The sequence below is a fragment of the Heliangelus exortis genome, chromosome 1, assembly GCF_036169615.1.
Source record: "Heliangelus exortis chromosome 1, bHelExo1.hap1, whole genome shotgun sequence".
NCBI classification, from domain to species: Eukaryota; Metazoa; Chordata; class Aves; order Apodiformes; family Trochilidae; genus Heliangelus; species Heliangelus exortis.
The window spans coordinates 89,754,276-89,773,491 of NC_092422.1; the positions used below are offsets into that span (position 1 = coordinate 89,754,276).

Below are 19,216 nucleotides of genomic sequence, written 5' to 3' on the forward strand. Positions count from 1 at the left end.
TTGTCATTTTTTTTAAATTTGAAATTATATATCATGAACTTCACATGTTAACATTTAGGTACAGAGGGAAATATATGTGAAGATTTTAATACATCAGCTGATCTCTCTCAAAGATAATATGGTTCCTTGATATATTAATGCATCATTCACTTAGATCATGTAAGAACTGTACATAATTTTTTTCATTACTGTACTTTCTTAATAACTAAACTCAATTTTACCAGAGAATCAGATTTATCTTCCATCTCTACAACTTGTTAAATTTAGTGTACATTTACTTTTCAAGATATACTGAACACTCCTTTAAGAATAGGTGAACACATTTAAGACATTATTTGGTATGTCTACTTTCTGCTCTTTGAATTTCTGCCTATTTTCTACTTAACCTGAAAAAAAAGAATTCTCACATAGCAACATCATGGTAACTGAATTAAAAGTCAAAACAAAATTTAAATCAGGTAGTCAAAAATACAATCAATCCTAAACTGCAGAGCCAATTGTTTTAAAAGTTTTATTTCTTGTATTTTTTTTACCCCAGGCCATGGTTTCCCAATACCATACTAGGTATCTGGCAAATTAGATAACATAATAAAAACAATTTTACTTAAAAAAAAAATTCCTCACTTGCATGTGTCCCTGAAAAAGCAGAAAGCTCACATAAAAATCCTGGTGGCATGGAATCACAGAGGGTTGGAGGGGACCTCTGGAGATCAGTTAGTCCAACTCTCCTGCCAGAGCAGGTTTACACATGATGGTGTCCAGGAGAGTTTTGAATCTCTTCAACAGACACCTCTTTGGACAAGCAGTGCTCTGCTACCCTCAAAGTAAAGAGGTTCCTCCTCATGTCTAGATGAAACTTCCTATGTTCAAGTTTGCACCCATTACCCCTTGTTCTGTCACTGGACACTACAAAAAAGACCGGTCCCATCCTCCTGACACCCACCCTTTAAGTAATCATTTTAAGGATTATAAGCATTGATAAGATCCCCCCCTCAATCATTGCTTCTCCAGATTAAAAAGACCCAAGTCCCTCAGCTCTTCTTCATAAAAGAGATGTCCTAGTTCCCTAATCATCCTTGTAGCCTTAATGGAGTTCTCATTTACAATTTGACTTCAGCGTATTTTCTGACACTCACTCAAAAGATTACAACATCTATGAGAATAAACAGAGCAATGCACTACACATATTTAAAAATAAAAAACTAGAAAAATATTCCATGTATAACTATCTGACAAAATTACACTCGCAGTACTGATGTTTCACTTCGGCTTTACACTTCTGACACTTGCACATCCTTCTTCTCCTGACTCCACTAGCAGGACAATAAGCCTGTTAGTTTTCCTTGATGCTAGTCAAGGAAACTGATGACAGTCAGCTGGACTGACTCAGTTAATCAGTTAATTCAACAGCAAAGCCCCAGAGAAGAGAACTTCATAATTTTTAACTAAGTAGCTGGACTGCAGAATCATGAAGAAACTTTCTCTAAGAATCCCAGTTTGACAAATAGCTTCTTTCTTTCTTTTTTTTTTCTTTTTTCTTTTTTTTTTTAAGTTTCAACATCCATGATTAGCACACACTTACCTATTTGCTATGAGGTTAAGTCATGCAGAACCTATGATGTCAATAAACATGAATAAAAACTGTATCCAACAATCACTTTTTATAAAAACATTGTTCTTTGGTAGAAATGTAAACTGGTTTCAAAGAGCAGAACTGCATCTCAGAAAAAAGGACATTATTAAATACAAGAGCCTGACTAGAGTCTCATGACCTGAAGTCTGTTGTAAGTAGGCAGATGGAAATTTGGCTAGCTCATGCAGCAAGTTCTTATACCAAACAAAAAAGCATTTTAATCGTTTCTGGGAAGATGGTAGTACCTACCCTTAACCATGTTAGCCATAAGCAAGAACTACCTGGGTCAAAAGACCAGCAGTCAAGTAATTTGCATCTTTACCATTTTTTACTGTCGCTGAAAAGGGGAGACCAGAGTTCAGAGACTTCTCTTGCTGAAAGCAGTCTTTGCTATCAACAAAAACAAGTAATGGTCAGGATATGGTCCCTGATGAAATACCTGCCCTTGACACATTTCAGACTTTGTTCCATGATACTTGCAATCCTATCCTGGTACAACTAATCCCAAGACAACACTCCTAACTTACTACTATGAGTCAAGAAATACTGAATTACATGCTAGGAAGAAAGGCAGGGAGACACAAGGATTGGGAGACACAATCTTGACCTCCTTCAGTTTAGTTTAGTTCAGTTTGCTAGTCAGCTGTAGAAATAGGAACGTGTATGTGCATCCATTATTTGAGGTTCACAAACCTCCTGGTGGCTTGAAGTTCATTTAGAGACCTCCAGACATTTAAAAAAGTAAGTGATCCAATGACCATCATAGGAGTACTAAAATCCACAGGAGCCTGTTATCATGCCACATCTGTAACTTCAACATGAAAAATCCAAGGAACAAGGGCTAGTCAATCATCAGTCTTTCTAGTCACTTTAAGTCCAAATAATTACATGTTCTGAAGCACCTTGGGAAGGAAACAAAGTAAAAAAGTATGCCAAGATCTCTGCGTATGAAGTACATTAGGGGAAGACATTAGAGATTGGGAGTATGTAGAGTTATCCTAGGATGGGGCCTTCCCTAATATGCTAGTTCAGAGAATGGCATAAAACCACAGAGCCTGATCTATCTTTACAGTTTAGGTTTTTACAGTTTACAACAAACTTTCTTTGTGCTGTGATGAGACTTAATCAGATTTTGCTATAAAGAAGGTCCACCTAAAGAAGGCATCTCTTACTCCAAACTTTAGAGAATTATGTCCCTTTTCTCCTACAGTCAGGAATATAAGAGGTCTTCTGAAGTGAAGCTATTCAGAACACTGTTTCATTAGTGACATTCCATGCACCATAATGTAAGTAAAACATATATTAGAACAATATTAACTTCTTCACTTTTGTGACTTTACTGTCACTGTACTCTGGAAAGTAACAAAGAAGGAAAAACTAAGCATCAGTAAAATGCTACACTATGTATGAGCAAACCACTGCAACTATGATGAGCAGAAAATGTTTTAAAGTGGATGATAGAGAAAAATTATAAACTCAAAAGAGGGACTGTCCTATCATATGTAAAAAGATAGGGTTTATTTCTTTAAAGCACCACCTTAACACACCGGAAGAACACAAGTTCAAGGACATATTTATTTAGTGAGGACAGGAAATACTTCCCTCATTTAAATAGGTGTGTTTTAAATTACTTGTACAGGTATCAAAGAAATTAGCCACTCAAAGCAGAAAAATACTTGAGATGGTAGACTCTATAAATGAATTACATTTGGTTTAATACAGGAAAATACCTGGCACAATTTTGCATGGATTTTAAAAACCTCAATGCTGTTTTAAAATTCAATTTTCTACCTCATCCATTTTAGATTCTGTTATTCCCATTTTGACATCAGTCTGCATAATTCATTTAAACATTACATCCTCCCCCAAAAAAAGTATTTTCCCACTTCTTTGTTCAATTCGCCTCACAGAAGAGGCAGAATTTCTTACCAGATCCCTTAAGTAAGGATCAGTGAAGTATGGCACAGTAGCATATAACAGGAAGAAATAATGCAGAACTGGAATGAGTGGCAATATTTGCTGTGGGTTTATCTGGGACTGTGGGATCATCTCATTTGGAAGCATAAAACTTTCTTCTCTACACAACTCAACTTCTTCCCTTCTCTTGGTACTGCTAGGACTCTTCCTGTTCTTTAGCATTTTCCCTGTAAAGAACATTGGTCTGAACCTATGTGTCCTGAGCTTCTTTGACCTCTTCTCCCTCCAACCCCATCTCTGCTATCTACCACTTGGGTCATCCAGCAGTGTGCAGAGGTGATCCATCTCAGTGATATATCTGCAGCTGAACAAGAACCTGCTAGACATGACCAGAGAATAAAAGTGTGAACTGGGTATTCTCATTTCCACACTCAAAAGAGTTCACAAGCTTGTGGGCCTACAACACAGACCAAGTATGGTAGTTATTAGTACTCAAGACAACTGCTTCAAATCTTTTTATTTCCAGTCCCTGCTATGCCACCACTGACGAAGGTAGCCACCTTATTTTTTTTTCTGTATTTAAATTACTGAATGTGAAAACAGCAAAATGCCTCCTCAAATAAAATCTTAGCTGAGGAACTGTACAGCCTTCTTCCTTCACAGACAATCCACTTTTTTTTTTTTTTTTTTTAAGTTAATTATTTTGAAGAGTTCGGTCAATCTTGTTTTTCAAAATCTATTCTTCAAAAAGTCCTCTGTACCAATGAACATTATGATACCTCAGTTATTATATTGAGTATACCTCTGAGAACCATGTTTGGAGAAGTGAGAAGACTGATCTCTGCACTGCTTTTGTACCAAGCCACCTCTGCACTGTCTTAGTACATGCTAAAACAGTTAGCAATTAGTAATAGAGACAAACACTTGTATATTCAGAACTTTCTGTTCAAATAAACCCACATTAAAGACAAGTTAGACCTACCCAAGTTCTGTTGAAGCATAATAAATGTCAAACACTTGGGATCTTAGAGTTTAGAATAATCATATTTTAAGCAATAAGTAAATATCAACTTGAACTCCAAGTGAACTACCACTTTACTGAAACACAGACTTCCCTATTGTCTTTACGCACTCCATTGAAAATGACAGCATGAGACTGTGAAGGTACACGGACTTCACTCAGCTTGCTCTGGAATGAAGCAAGCTGAGAGAACCCAGGGAACAAAGGGAAATTACCTTCAGCAGCTACTGTAGACAAACAAGTCCATTATAAATATCCCATTCCAGTTCCTCCTCTGAAGGAACTATATTATTGTGGAGCAATTATATTATTAATGGTTACTTCAGAAGCTACTCTACAATAACTATTCAATCAACTTCCCTGTACAGAAATGCCAAGTGCTACTTTCTCTCAAAGTAAAATTAAGCCCTGAACTTAGAAACAATCACCCTTCTCACGTCCTGTTTGCTAGTCCAATACAGCAAGCCTACCGAATGCAACTGCTTGGGCTCCCTCCTAAAGCACAGAGCTGTAGAGAAGACAAAGTGCTTAGGAGATGACATAAAATTACTAATGGGTGTCTGTTTTTCAATGGGTGTCATCTTTTCCAACAGCTTGCAGACCTTTGATATGACTGGCCTGTAACATGTGTGGTCACATGGCAGAGAGCAAGCAAGAAACCTGGAGAAATGACAGGTCAAGAGTAGGCTTCATAAACTGTTCCAACACTGTTGTGCCTGTCTTGGCTATCCTCTTCCCTGGATGAGCTGCAGCAAGAGGTGTACTTTGGACAAAACTTGCATGAATGTGTTTGTTTTTGGTTTTTTTTTCCGCAGTGAGGCCTGGACTCAGGTAACAGTAGTGCCTCTGCTGTAGAAATACAAGAAATACAGTGGCCGAGGCTCATGACAGGGAGAGATCATGGTTTGTGTATCTCCCTAGCCCCTTCAAAAATTTGGAAAAATCTGGTACCAGAAAGACTGAACATCACTGTTCACTATGATATTCCAGCAAGAGAAGGAAATTTCTAACATTCACAAGCAACTTATTATTTATTCCAACGGCAACACTATATAAATCTGTACTTCATTAACATATAAATATTACTTTGAGTATACTATGACAAATCTTTAAACTAAGAAAATCTTATGATAGGTTTGTGTCCCCTCCCTCCAAATGAAGTCCAAGATTGCCAAAATTCTCAGCTAAATTCTACCAGACATATAAGTACTCTAACTTTAAAAATCAAAACCTTAAAAACTCTACAAGAACTCGGCTTTTACATTACTGTTCTTAAGAAGCAGGGTGCCTAAAGGCACATCTGAAAAAAATGTACAACCCCACAAGCAAACAGTGAGAACTGAACCTATGTACAGGGATTTACATAGACCAGAAGCTTCCACCTAGGTATACACTGGACTGAAAGAATATTAAAATTGAAGAGTATTGTGCAAAGTAGTTAGGAAACACCAGAATACTTCAAAGGTTTTAATTTAGTGCCTTTATATAAATAAGTTATGATACCATTTAGCTACATGAATACCCTATTTATTTGTAGGGACAGAATAGAAGTAACTCTTACCAAACAGGTTGCTATACAATAGATCTTTTTCTTTTCATTGTATTTAACATAATATCCTTTGACACTCCCTCAGACTGAGCTCCAACTAGAATTATTGCTGTCTGTATATATATTCTACAAAGTAGGCATTGTTTTTGTATTCATGTAATTCACAAACGACAATTTCCTTCTGAAATATTCTTACAAACTGGATTTTGTCCTGTTCTGCAAAAAACGGAGACAGGGAGAAACAGGTTAAACACAAAAGGGTTCCATGATTTTAAAATTTTGATTTTGTATATACAGATTTTGAAAGATTTTACAAAGACAAGAAGCACTAATAGGTAAATCTGTTTTACACAGCTTCAGAGAGGAGCAGCTTTACAGATTATGTTTCAAGAACTTGCAGAAAGTAGAACAAATGAGAGGTCTGAACTGGATGTTCATTTCTGCTTCAAACAAAACCAGATGAGAAGGGGTACTTGACTCATGCTGGACTAAGGACTGAGAAGTAATGTAGTTAGTTCGTTCAAGCAACAGGGCACTAACATGGGAACCACTCAGATACCAAACGAAAGGTTCATTCAAATCAGTCATCTGTCCCCAAAAGTGGCCAACAGCAATCACCTTGGAAGAAAACAGGGCAAGCATCACAGGGGCCTGGCATAATCATCTAGTCTCCAGTCAAGGAATTAGATGAAGCAGGCTCTTCGTGAATCACATGTGCATAAACACACACCACACAGCTTTTTCTTCCATGGACCTTCTGAACCACTTTTTTGCATTTCACCTTTGAGCATCAAGAAGATCACATAGCAAAAGACTTCACAGCTTACACACAGGAGGCATTAAGCACCACCTCCCTTTTGTTTCTTCTGAACTTCCCTTTTTCATCTGATGGCCTCTGCTGAATAGTAACAAAAATCAAGGCTGCCCTCCTGCAAAGAGGAGGGATGATACTGACATGAAGATATGAATGAGAGGCTTCACATCTGCGACTTTGTTTGTTCTACTGTTGGGTGATTGGCTTATTTCTTTTTTAAGTTCCCTTTTGACACCCTGCCTTCATGTGATTCTCCAAGAGAAGATATTCTAGTATTTAGAGCAGAAGAAACACTGTCAACTGTGCAAATGTCTACTTGCCAACATATTTATTATTGAAGGTTTTAGCTTTTTCTAATACATGTTTAACGCCTTTTTTTTTCAGTTTTCCTACCACACTGTAGCTCTGTCCAACTACTCAGCATTTAACTGTTGCTTGAGAAAGACTGGTCTAATTCAGGTGATGATTCAGCCCAACATAGTACTTACATTGTGCCAAATTAGTAAGTGAAACCAAAAGAACTGAACAATCAATACTTAATTATCGAATACTTAACGAATCATTTGGTTTAAATCTGGAAAAAAACCAATCAAGATTTATTAAAATAGTCAAAAGAAAAAAGCACTGATTTTTCAGAAGATTGCAATGCTGGTGAAGACATGCCAAGGCCAGGGTTCTGGTAATACTTTTTTCTGTCCCCCTACAAATTCATTTGTACTTTATTATTTTGCACCATTATCCTAAAGTTATGGAGTTTGTAAGTTTTCTAATCCAGTTAAAAGCCTGGCATTTTTAAAAAATGAACACAAATTCAGGGGAAAATGGAGAGCTACTTTTTTCATGATCACAGTGGAAGATAACTCTTAAGGCAGAAATTGAGAATGAAGTGTGAATATTATTCCAAACAAAGGTTTAAAAACAAATACTTAATTCCAATATAAGCATATTTATACTAGGTGAAAGGCCCACACCTGTCCTTCAATTTCCAGTGCAATCTGTGAAAAATACAAATGCAAACTGTATTTGTACACTGTAAAAACAGCGTTTCTGTCAAAATTCAGCGTTCTGTCAAATTCAGCAAGTGAAAAAGTATACAGGAGAAAAAAAACTTTATAAATTATGGTAATCTCGTAACACAGACAACTGAAATTTAGTGGCATAAACTTTAAATTGTCATTTTTTTGTGAAAGATGTCCCATTGAACATTCCACAAAAGAATCTCCATATTCCCATTTCAGAAGGCTTCATGCAAGTGCCATTCCAAGTACACAAAAATGGTTAGGTTTTATCTTCTAAATCTCATTAGAAACCAAGTTTCTCTATTAAAAGTAAGTATCTGCTTTATTCAACAGCAATTAGATTTACCTCTGCTGTCACTTTTCTGAAAGGTTTACAAAATAGTTTAAAAAAATTAATATTCTACCAAAGTTAAATAATAAGATTCAATCACAGGCTTCTTTTTAAAAGACAGCTTTGGTGTTTTTGATTAGCGCAACTTGTAAATACCTACAGACTATCCCTCATCTGAACTAATGCCCTTCAATGTTTAGTTTAAAAACCAAAACTTCTTTAGTCCCAAGTATAAGAATTAAACAATTAAAGTGCTGATCTCTTGTTGTTAAAGAATCAATTAATCCAAATTTGTAAAAAATAAATGTGTGCATGATTTTTTTTAAAAAAATCCTTCACAAAAAGTAGTTGTCAAATGGAACAACTGTTAGCAAAATTATCATTCTAATTTAACTCGGGTTTCCAAATCTGCTGACACCAGGGTATACCTGGTCAAAGATAAGCCAGTGGAAGTAATTTCCACTGTTAGTAACAAATGCTAGGTGGTATCAAGCCTCAGACATATATATTGATAACTATGGTAAGGAGAAGGGGGAAGAAAAAAAAAAAAAAAAAAAAAAGCAGAACCTATGTAGTAGATGGATTTACTCAGTTAAATAATTCATTAACCTTACTGTCAGGTAAGGTTAGTTTTACTGAGTCGGAAAAAAAGAATGTGAGTAGTTATGCAAAGAAAGCCCACAATTTGGACAGCTAAGGAAGACAGAGGGAGGGACTGGGGAACAGGATTGAAGAAGGTAAACTAAACTATGAGTGAACAGGAGAAAAAGCAGGGGTTTAAAACAGAGGGAAAAAAAAAAAAAAAAAAAAGAACAGACACAGATTCAAGCAGCAAAAATATTTTAAGATCAGATTTCCCAATATTCTTCGGCAGGAATGATATGTAGGACAGAAAAAAAATTCAGATTCAGCTGATAGAGCTGAGATGAGGTTTGTTTTTTTGTTTTGTGGGGGGTTTTTTTTGGCTTTTTTTGGGGGGGGGGGGGGAAGAAGACATGTGGATACATTTTTAAAAGGCAAGTGTGTGTTCTAGAAATAATTATTCTACATTCACACAAGCTACCGATGCTTCTCTCAGATACAGAGGTTATTGCATTTTCGCAAGTACTGATATTGAAGTCGACTTTATTAATGCTCTGTAGCCATACCTTCTGCATAAACCTGGTTACTTCATTAAAAAGAAAAAAAAAAAAAAGAAAAAAAAAGAAAAATTAAGTGGGGAAAGAGTGAGAACAGCCCTCTTCCATTTAAGCAACACTCTCTCGTTCCCGGTTTCAAGCTATTCCAGAGAACATTTTTTTTATTATTATTATTATTTATTTATTAATCAACGCGGTCTATCTGCAGACATTTTTTTTTTTCTTTCCCCTTTTTTTTCCTTTTTAACACGCATCTACACAGCCACACACAGGTACACGCACCCAGACGTCTATCGGGAGGGCCGAGAGAGCGAGGGGGCGAGCCTTGAAGAGCAATTAAATCCTCCTCTGCCTCCTGCGCTCCAGCCCCTGCCCGCCCGCAGTACGCGGGCGCTGCTGCAGCTCATTAAGCGCTCATTTATCACCGCCGCTCACCAGGCAACACAATGCAGCACAACGCCGCGCGGAAACCACCCCGGACCCCAGCAACAGCGGGTAATTAGCATAGCCTACCACCGGAGCCCCGCCGCCTGATTGGCCGAGCTCCCCGGCCCGGCGGCCAATGGCGGGGCGCTATGCAAATCGCGGCCCTCAGTTGCCAGGGCAGAGCTGCTGCCTATTGTCCAATCGGAAAACAAGCAATAAACAAGAAACGCGATTGAGCTTTGTCACATTTTCAAGTTGTTGTTAACACTTTCAAGTTTAGAGCAAAATTAGCTCCATCTACCGAGGATTAGACTCATGTTCTACATTTCACCCCCACAGCAAGGGCAGGGCAATGCAGCAATGATACGCGGGGATTACAGCTAAGCGCTGCATTAGGATTTAAACTTCCCTTCCCGCAAAATAGCTCTGCTCCGGGACGGCCTGAAGAATGCCTTCTGAAGGGCCGAGATGTGAAAATAGCCGAAGAAGGTCGTAGCTAAACGCTCGCCGGTCTGGTATCTCTCTGCTCGAATTCTTCAGAGGCTTTTACCACGACAGCTCAGAGCAGTAAAGTTCCCTTTCACTGGCTTAGTTAGCTCGACCTCATAAAATTACAGAGGCTGCTATACTGTATCAACACCTGCTACTTAGAACACCCTCTTTATCACAGGTACTAAACTTCTGCTTGTTTCTTTTTAACGAAGAGGAAAGCAACCAAAGAAAGTCCCTCCTTCATTGTATTTTCCCCACTGTCGGATTTTAAGTAAATAAGTTTCAGTTCATCTGACCAAACTGAACCACCAATAAAGACCGAACACAAGAAAATGAAATATCCTATGCGAAATAAGCAATTTTTCCCCCCACCAGTTTAAAAAAAAATCAACCTTATCCGAAAGAATATTTGCCATTAAGTGTTTCTGCATAGAACAATGTGAATACAGAGGGGAGCACAGCAGCTACTGACCATCATCACTTCCAAGTCTCCTCAGGAGGTTCCCTCTCTGCACACACACAGATGTGCCTCCTGAAAACCGGCATCACTCAGCCCCCTCCAAATGAAGTCTCTAAATGCAAAGACTGACAGACAGACTTACTCTGGAAGCAACTGCCTCTCTCTCTCTTCAAAAGCTGAACGCAGCTGCACAGCTTCCCTCTCTGCCGCGGTGGATGCAAGTGATCCTGTGCATGTTTTACTTCACTTTCCACAGCCCGACAGTGATGTGAAAGTGCTACTGCAATTCCCTCACCTGGGAGACGGCTGTTTGTGTGTTTCTCGTTCTCGAGTGCTCATGGAAGGTGCCTGACACGGGCAACTGACACCTCCTGTCCAGGTACACGCTAGGTACAGGATACAAAGACACAGCGGCGGCAGCCTCTCTGTCTCAGCCCCTCAATGGACCGTGACACTTTTCTGCCCACGGATCAGCTAAAGGAGGGCTATGACTTTCTGGCAGCCACTAACCTGGGTCACTTTGAGAAGAGAGGCTCCGTTTCTCTTTATCAATCTCTATGACTCTCAAAACTTTCCACATCTGAATCACAGAATCTGCTTTTATTTAAAAGTGCCCAGAATCTCGGTTCCACAGCCTGATACTAACAGAAACTAAAGTTTAACTGGCTTCCTCCTTTAGAGAATTTAACAACATAATTTTGGAAATCTTATCAGTTAAACTACTTAAGTATTTCCTTATATGTCCTAAATATATACAATTATCTTAGTGTGTGCACCAACTCCTCTAAAACATAAAAAAAAAGCAGCTCCATCTATTCTTTATTTCATGTTAACCTTTTAAACTAAATTACTGCTTTTTGATTTATGCTCATCTAACAAACCCTGGAACAGCACAGCAGCACCAAGAAGCAGCAGTGTTATCTGACCATAGGCTTACAAGATTTTCCAAGCAATCCAGCCTGGGCCAGTACTTTGCAGCACTAATCCTTCTCCTAGTCTGCTCAACTGTCCTCTCAAAGTAATACTTTGTAATACAGCACTTTAGTAAGACTTCCCTGTATTGGTGCAGTGCCTTCTCTTTACCCCATCTCCAAAGAGAATATAAATAACATCACTTAAAATTTTCAGTTTACAGTGCACAACTAATTAAAGACTGAATACAAATTACCTGCTACACGGCAGCACATCAAACCATACGATCCATACAAGAGGTGAAAACCACCTAATGTTTTGTACTTAAATCAATACCTGTGGCTAACAGCTAGCCTGACATCTAAACTTCATTTTTCATATTCCACATGCATTTCCAGCTGAACATAAGCATAAATATCTGAATATTTTTTAAAGTGCTCCTTTAATCTATTGTACAAATACATATATATTAAAAAAGAAATCTTTTCCTAAGCATAAAAATCATCAAGAGAAATAGAATAATTCAAGTCATTTCCCACTTGTAGTTCCTGAGGCACAAGATATATTTAAACAGTTGGTACAGAAAAAATGGAAAGCATCTACCATATCAATGTACAGCTAGCATGCCAAACCATTAATGTAAGAGCTAAACAAGGGATGAATACATCATGTGCAATAGTCTCACATGATATAAATTATTCAATACCTGACCAAAGAACACAGCTTTCAGGAGAGAGGGGGAGGATCTGAAAATACTTTCATAGTTTGAATAAAAACAGTATTATGATTTGATGCAAAATCTTTCTAACTTTACACCACAGTTAAATAATCACATATATTTTCAAACTATTTCACTACACTATGTCAATCCAACTTGTATTCTGATGTTTAGTATAAGGGTAAAGTTCATCTGATAAAGCACTGAAAATTTTAAAATAAAACAAAATGCAAAAATTAAATTACTTAGTACATTGGCAAGCTTAGTTTCAGAATTTACGCTATGTCTTCTCCTTCCATGTGCAGAATTGCAAGTCTTTTTGCTATACTAATTTCAAACTGTCTATACACCACCTTATTTGGGATTGCTATGCTGGCAAAAAATTAACATATCATACACTTAATTCATGTCAAACAGAAGCATTTTCCAGTCTTTGATAGAAGATAGAAGGCTCTGTAAATGACAGATTGAACAACAAAAAATTAATCTACCATTATGAATTATTATTATGGGATTATGGGGAAATCTGCTGGTGTAATGATTCCGGGGAATGCCTTCAATGGCTGATTTCAGATATGATCTTAAAATAGTTCATTTCTCTCTAATAGAAACTGATAGTACATACTAAGTTTTGGTAACTAACAGAGCAGTGCTGTTGCATTTGGAGAGAGAACACTCTTTTTATACTCCACATTAAAAACCAGAATTCTGATACAGTTTCTAAAAAACAATTCTTAGAACCTCCTAGGCATGCTGTCCACATTACAGTTCGTAAGAGTAACATTCAAAAACTGTTTTTCCTAACTCCAAAATAGACTGGAAGCACCAGTACTATTTTATGCTATAAAATATTCACAAGCTGTAAATACTATCTAAACCATTTTTCTGCTTTGTTCTCAATGATTTGATAACTGATACTCTGACACCAGCATTTTACAACAGCCTTCTCAAGCCAGTCCTTACTTCCTGACAAACTAACTGCATTCAGACTTCTAACATCATTGAGCAACAAATCATTCTCCAGTAAAACTTTATATTTCCTTACTTAGCTACAACTAATCACACAGAACTAAAGTACGAAATAAAACCAAGTACAAAAGTGAAAACCACATAAGTACAATGAAACCTCACAATTCCAAAATATTTATTTGAACGACCACTTTCCTGCCCTTGTAATAATTTCTCTACTTAGTATATACACTTTTAAGTTTAAGCAATTAATTATTTCTATTTGTGCCATTTTGAAGTACTATCTTTCAATGAGAAAACAATTAGGTACGGTTGAATGTATACTTGCAACTAGCAACCAGCAAAAGACAGTGACACCAGGTCTCATTACTCTGAACAGTAATTCCATCCCAAAGGGGGGCTCATGGTAAATTGCATTCATTTCTCTTAATAAGCACAAATTTTTAAAAAGTAATAATTTTAATCAACAAACACCTGCAAAACAAAAAAGCATCATGGCTCCTCTAGGATAACACTATGATGTAAGACAATTATTTATGAAGTATAATTCATACATTTCCTTGAAAGCCTTTCCTAGTTTGTAGTATAAAGTAAGCAGTGTATTAAAAAACTACAGCTATTAAAACTTGTTGGGTTTTTTATTTATTTGTTTGTTTTTCACAGCAATAATAACAATGAGAGAAAAACCATACCTTTAAATTTTTTTCTTCATTTTCATCTGCCTGCATCTAAGATCTTATTCCCAGGTTACAAAAACTGTAAGCAGAGACTGGAGTTCACATTTGCCATGACTGGGCTCCTGTTTTCCAGAGAGTGGCACCTTTCTCCTCTATGAACATTATGGAAGATGCATAAATCAAATATGTGTTCAACCTCCATGCTTAAACTGTAACATTCAAGCCCTCTCTTTCCATCACTTTTTGGTTTTACATGCCATTTCTCAGCATAAGACAAATCTGCCTGTCACAAGGACCTGCAGTATCAGTATGGGGAGCAATGCAGAGATAGCAAGGTACACTCTGGACACCAGAAAAGAAAGGTTACTTCAAAGGGAGTGCAGAAATGCAGTGGGGAGGGAAGAAATTTTTCCATCATTCCCCAACAGATATATAACCTGCACCGAGAAAAATATGACCAGATGGTTAGACATGGTTCTGGGTCTGATTTGGGTTTTGCTGCTTCCACAGAGGTACAGAGGGAGAATATTCCACCTAAGCAAAAAAAACCCCAAACCAAACTCGAATGTTTTTGAGGAAAGGAGATTATGTAAAATAATTAACGGGATCCAAACACTAAACAGACAAGCAATTCTCTAAGGTTTAGCCAACAACTGTGTTCTGTCAAAAGATCATCACAAGTTTAGTTCATAGCATAAATGCTAACGAAGTTCTAACCCCTGCAGGCTTTTAATTCTTACAGAGTTTCACACACAACCGTGCTAGTGGTGTGGTCAGAGTATACTTCCAGTTCCTAAGCACATACTGAACATTACATTTATAGGCACCAGACACGAATGTACTGTAATGCAAAAGAGCCATGATCTCCTAACCTGTCATGTTACCAGGGGTTTGGGCACTGCACATCAAGAAAAGTGAAAAAATTAACACATGATGTCTTTATCTTAAAAGGTTAGGTACCAATGCATTTCTAACCTTCAGCATTACATTAAAGTGTGTTCTCAGTGAAGCAAAAGAATGAAATATAATTTCACCTAATTTTGAAACAACAATATCTCTAGAACAGAAAACTTTTAAATCTAAACACTATTGTAATAAGGCATGTTATCTCTTCAGCTCTATGAGAAGAATGGGCATGTATAGCTAATGCTTATGAAATGCCCTGATTCACGTATGGCAGGCAGCTACCACAGTAAGGACTCTGGCACACATACACTTGAAGATGCACATCATAACAGCATGACTCTTCTCTAGCAAGCAGATCCTAAGATAAGAGAGAAAAAGTTTGAAGTGCCCTCCTCCCCATGACTGAAGAAGCAGACTTATTAGGCTGAGGGCTATGTTAAGCTATTGTGAGAAAAGATGCTTGAAAAAAGGTACAAAAGTAATGTTACTGACATCAAGGCATAAGCGAGAGTGGTTATAAAACAATCTTCAAATTAATAGGACCTCCTGTTACTGCAGTAATGAATTTTGGTAGAAAAATATCAAACAGGCATAGTATCTGTCACCTGTAAGATGTCTGGAAAAGAAAATGAGGACTAGGTACCTTAGTATAGGTACCTAGTAGACTCATCCAGTAGACCACCACTGGGCCCAAATTTTTACCAAGTGCATATAAGAGTTTAAAATCCTTACCAAGAAAAAAAAAAAAAAAAAAAAAAAAAAAAAAAAAAAAAAAAAAAAAAAAAAAAAAGAGCAATATTGTTTATCACGCCCAAAAAACTCTGCAAAAAATCAGGACTTGGTGCAGAATGTGCAGAAAAAATCCAAACCACCTGCTACTGCTTTATACCATCAGTCATTATGCCAAGCAGTGGCAACACATGAAGCTGCTATTTGCCAAAGCATCTGGGTTGAAAGCAATATGGTGTTGTTCACTGGCACTGCTGCACAAGCTAACATAGAACTGCTTCAAAATGTCAATCTCATACAGACTCTTCAAGACTTCTGTAAGAAAACACTACAATCCTTAGAAACTTGAGAGAGCCCTACCACATACATACAGAAGGCACAGTAGAGGACTTCTTTTTCTCTACCCCACACAAGAGTAAGGGGAGGCTTCCTAGTATCTCTAGTAACAAAAGACAGTGGACAGAAATGGAAATATTGCCTTTGCCATTATTTGCAAGCAGAAAGCATGGTAGGCTCTTGACAATGCCACGGTACTGGCCACTGTTAGCCAATGATCCAGTATTTCAAAACGTCAGCAACAATTAAACCTTATGCTACAAAATGGGAATCATGAAAAGATAGAGCTACACAAAGACTGATGATAAACAAACTGTACTAGAAGGACACAAGTCAGAGATAGTCTTCTTCATGTCCTGATAATTATTTCACTGATTTCTACAACTGTAAAGAAGATGGAGAACAATGTAGCCTGATCTGTCTTCCTACATAAGTATGTCCCAAAGGCCATGAAAGGATTTCTCTGAAATGCTCATGATAGCAAAGAGAAAGCCATCCAAGCCATCTTCTTGGGCATGAGAAACCACTTTGCTGTAGCAATGAAGTCCCCAGTCAGCTCCACTCCAACCTTCAGAGATTTTTCAAAATAAGTAAAGCCCTCAGCAGTGAACCACTAAGCTCATTCCATATTTGGCCACATCACTGTGTTGTCTATAGACAAGAAAACTGTCTTAATGTTGGCCCAGAGTTTAACTGCAAAGAGACTGGAGTTTTGGTTGCATATGCTCTCTTTTTCTTACAACTTTTATAAATGGTCAGTCTAGCATGTTTATGGGTATGAGATCACAGTGAACATCTCTTGAATTCTCAATAGGCCTGAAAAACTTTGGATACACCTTGCAAGAGAAAGGGAGATTAGTCTTCTGTCCACAAATGAAACCAAAAGTCTGCACCTGGGCAGACTGCAGACTAATGATCGGGCCCCAAAAGCCCTTCCTCAAAAGGCATAGGATTCAAAATGTTTATTTGGACGCTTGTTTCTGAGGCTGAAAAATGTTATGTATGGAGAAAATCTTGAAACTTGCTGAGCTATTCTTTTGTCTAGGGTTTAAAGCTCCAATAAATAGAAGACTAAGCTAGACTGTGCTCATCATCAGAAGAAAAGCATCATATCTTCCTGTCATGGGAAGAACTCTCCCACACAACAGTGCGACCTGAGAGGTTCCAACAACCCTGTTCAGTCTATGCTGAGCCATTTCTCTATACATTTTCTCTTCAAAGTTTCCAATATCCTATTTGAAGAGGAAATAGGAAAGAAGTCTACTTTGATATGCTGCAATTCTTTTATTTACTGAATGCAGGATCAAAATATTTTAGTATATTGTCTTAGTGATGATGAAGGAAAAACACTCAACTATCTAACCTTGACATGTTAAAGAAATAAAGTGAGTATGTCTAGGCCAATGTGTGACAAGTAAGAATGTAAGCTTTGTATTGAATACTATTATAAGGAAAAAGTCCCTCAAATGTAAAGAAATAGTTTTACACTTCCACTTTTCCCTTTGCACTTTTCTCAATGGACATCCTCCTGTCTGTCTTTCTCAAGGACCATACAGCTACGATAATTTTTCAAGAAACCATGCAAACATGTTTCTGCATATGGAACAGAATTTTTAGAAGTCCTCTAATACTGACCAAAATTCCTACTGAAATAATGTGGAGCTTTATCATTTGGCTGTAACAGACACACAGCTGTGCAAATCCTACAGGGTCAGACCAGATGATCCTTGAGGTCCCTTCCAACCTAACATCCTATGATTCTATGACTCAAACAAAGCTTTTGAAAAGATCTTAAATAAAAATACAAATTTCAGCATGTATGTCCTAATCTGTTTGTATTTGCCTTTCATGTAACTGAGTATGGTGTCAAGATTTAATTTATTTACTACTACCAAATATTTTAATAACTAGCTATGTATATAATCTATAAAGTTTGCAGAGCTACTGTATAAACACTAGGCTCAAAACAGGGAAAGACAGAAGCTTCCCACTTCATTTTGTACATTAGTGAATCTGCCCAGCAAAATTCAGCTAGATTTTATCAATTCTGATAAAAAAGTTAATGGTTCTGCTTCTTACTGCACTCTGTTCAAACAAATAAAGAAAAGCTTCATGAGAAAAAAAACAGAACACCTTCCATCCTTCCAAAAATGTTCCATCCTTCCATCACTTCCAAAAATGCCAGATAGCTGAGTTCAGATCAGTGGGAACAATTAATCCAAATTATATTCTCTGTTCATCAGTAGAAGGGGCAATTTGCCTTGAAGAAACAGGTATGCTTTCTGTGCTCACATGCACATGTGTCTACTACTTCGTTTCTGAATTCTGAAGGAATGATCACAGAGTCTCAAAGAATAAGGTTGAGAATTAAGGAACGTAACTTGAAGATCAATAGTCAGTGGACCCATGCATACAACTCCCTTCTGTAATTAAGTAGATTGGGTACTCCGGTCATTCTGTCTACTTAGATGAGGAACTAGACAGACAGCACCTAATTACTGAAGGCCAGAAGCATGTTAGGCATAAAGATTTGTGCTTAGAAGTTAACATGCTTGTCCTTTCCCCTGTAACTGTACTGAGGACCACAGGATGAAACTGAAAAAACACATGCCCTGACTTTTCAGAAATGAACATACTTATGCTTCTCCATAGACCATATTACAGAGATGTTTCTAATAACAATTTAAGGGATTCCTCATTTTCAAAACCTGATCAACTCTCAAAAGACATTTTCTATCTTTGAATAAGGAAAGACAGACCTGTGTCAGAGGTTTCATTAATCCGAAAGGTGCAATACCTGTCTAGTTGCCTGTTCTCTGATGAAATTCAGCTGATTCATTAGATAAATAACTACAAAGCTAATCTTGAAAAGAGACTAAATCACTTTGTTAAGTAGCCTGTACATAAGACATCAATTTGCTAAAAAGGCTTAGATAAGGACGAGATGAACCAGCTTCCATAGATTCTTGGAAAGATGGAAGTTACTACTCATCCGTTATTGAGGGTAATGTGGATTTTTTATGGCAAAAAAAATACTGCTAATAAACTCGGATCTTTGGAAAAAAAGTGTAATACAAACTAAAACAATGGAATTGTGTATTAAAATATGCTTAAAACTATAATCAACCTGTAAATCACAAGTAAGTGCAAAGTGGTAACTCCATTCCC

At 37.3% G+C, this 19,216-nt stretch overlaps 1 protein-coding gene across 4 annotated transcripts in view; it reads right to left on the reverse strand.

Annotated features, from left to right (window-relative positions):
- Window positions 1–19,216, reverse strand: part of DYRK1A (dual specificity tyrosine phosphorylation regulated kinase 1A) — an 85,612-nt gene that overhangs the window by 24,713 nt on the left and 41,683 nt on the right. Inside the window, exon 1 of one of the 4 annotated variants that reach the window (XM_071753178.1) lies at window positions 10,944–10,962. The exons of 2 other annotated variants lie outside the window; for them this stretch is intronic. The gene's annotated coding sequence lies outside the window, so the exon portion shown is untranslated. Of the gene's footprint in view, window positions 1–9,705; window positions 9,806–10,943; window positions 10,963–19,216 lie in introns of those variants that run through there. One more of the 4 variants, XM_071753186.1, reaches the window with a different exon arrangement.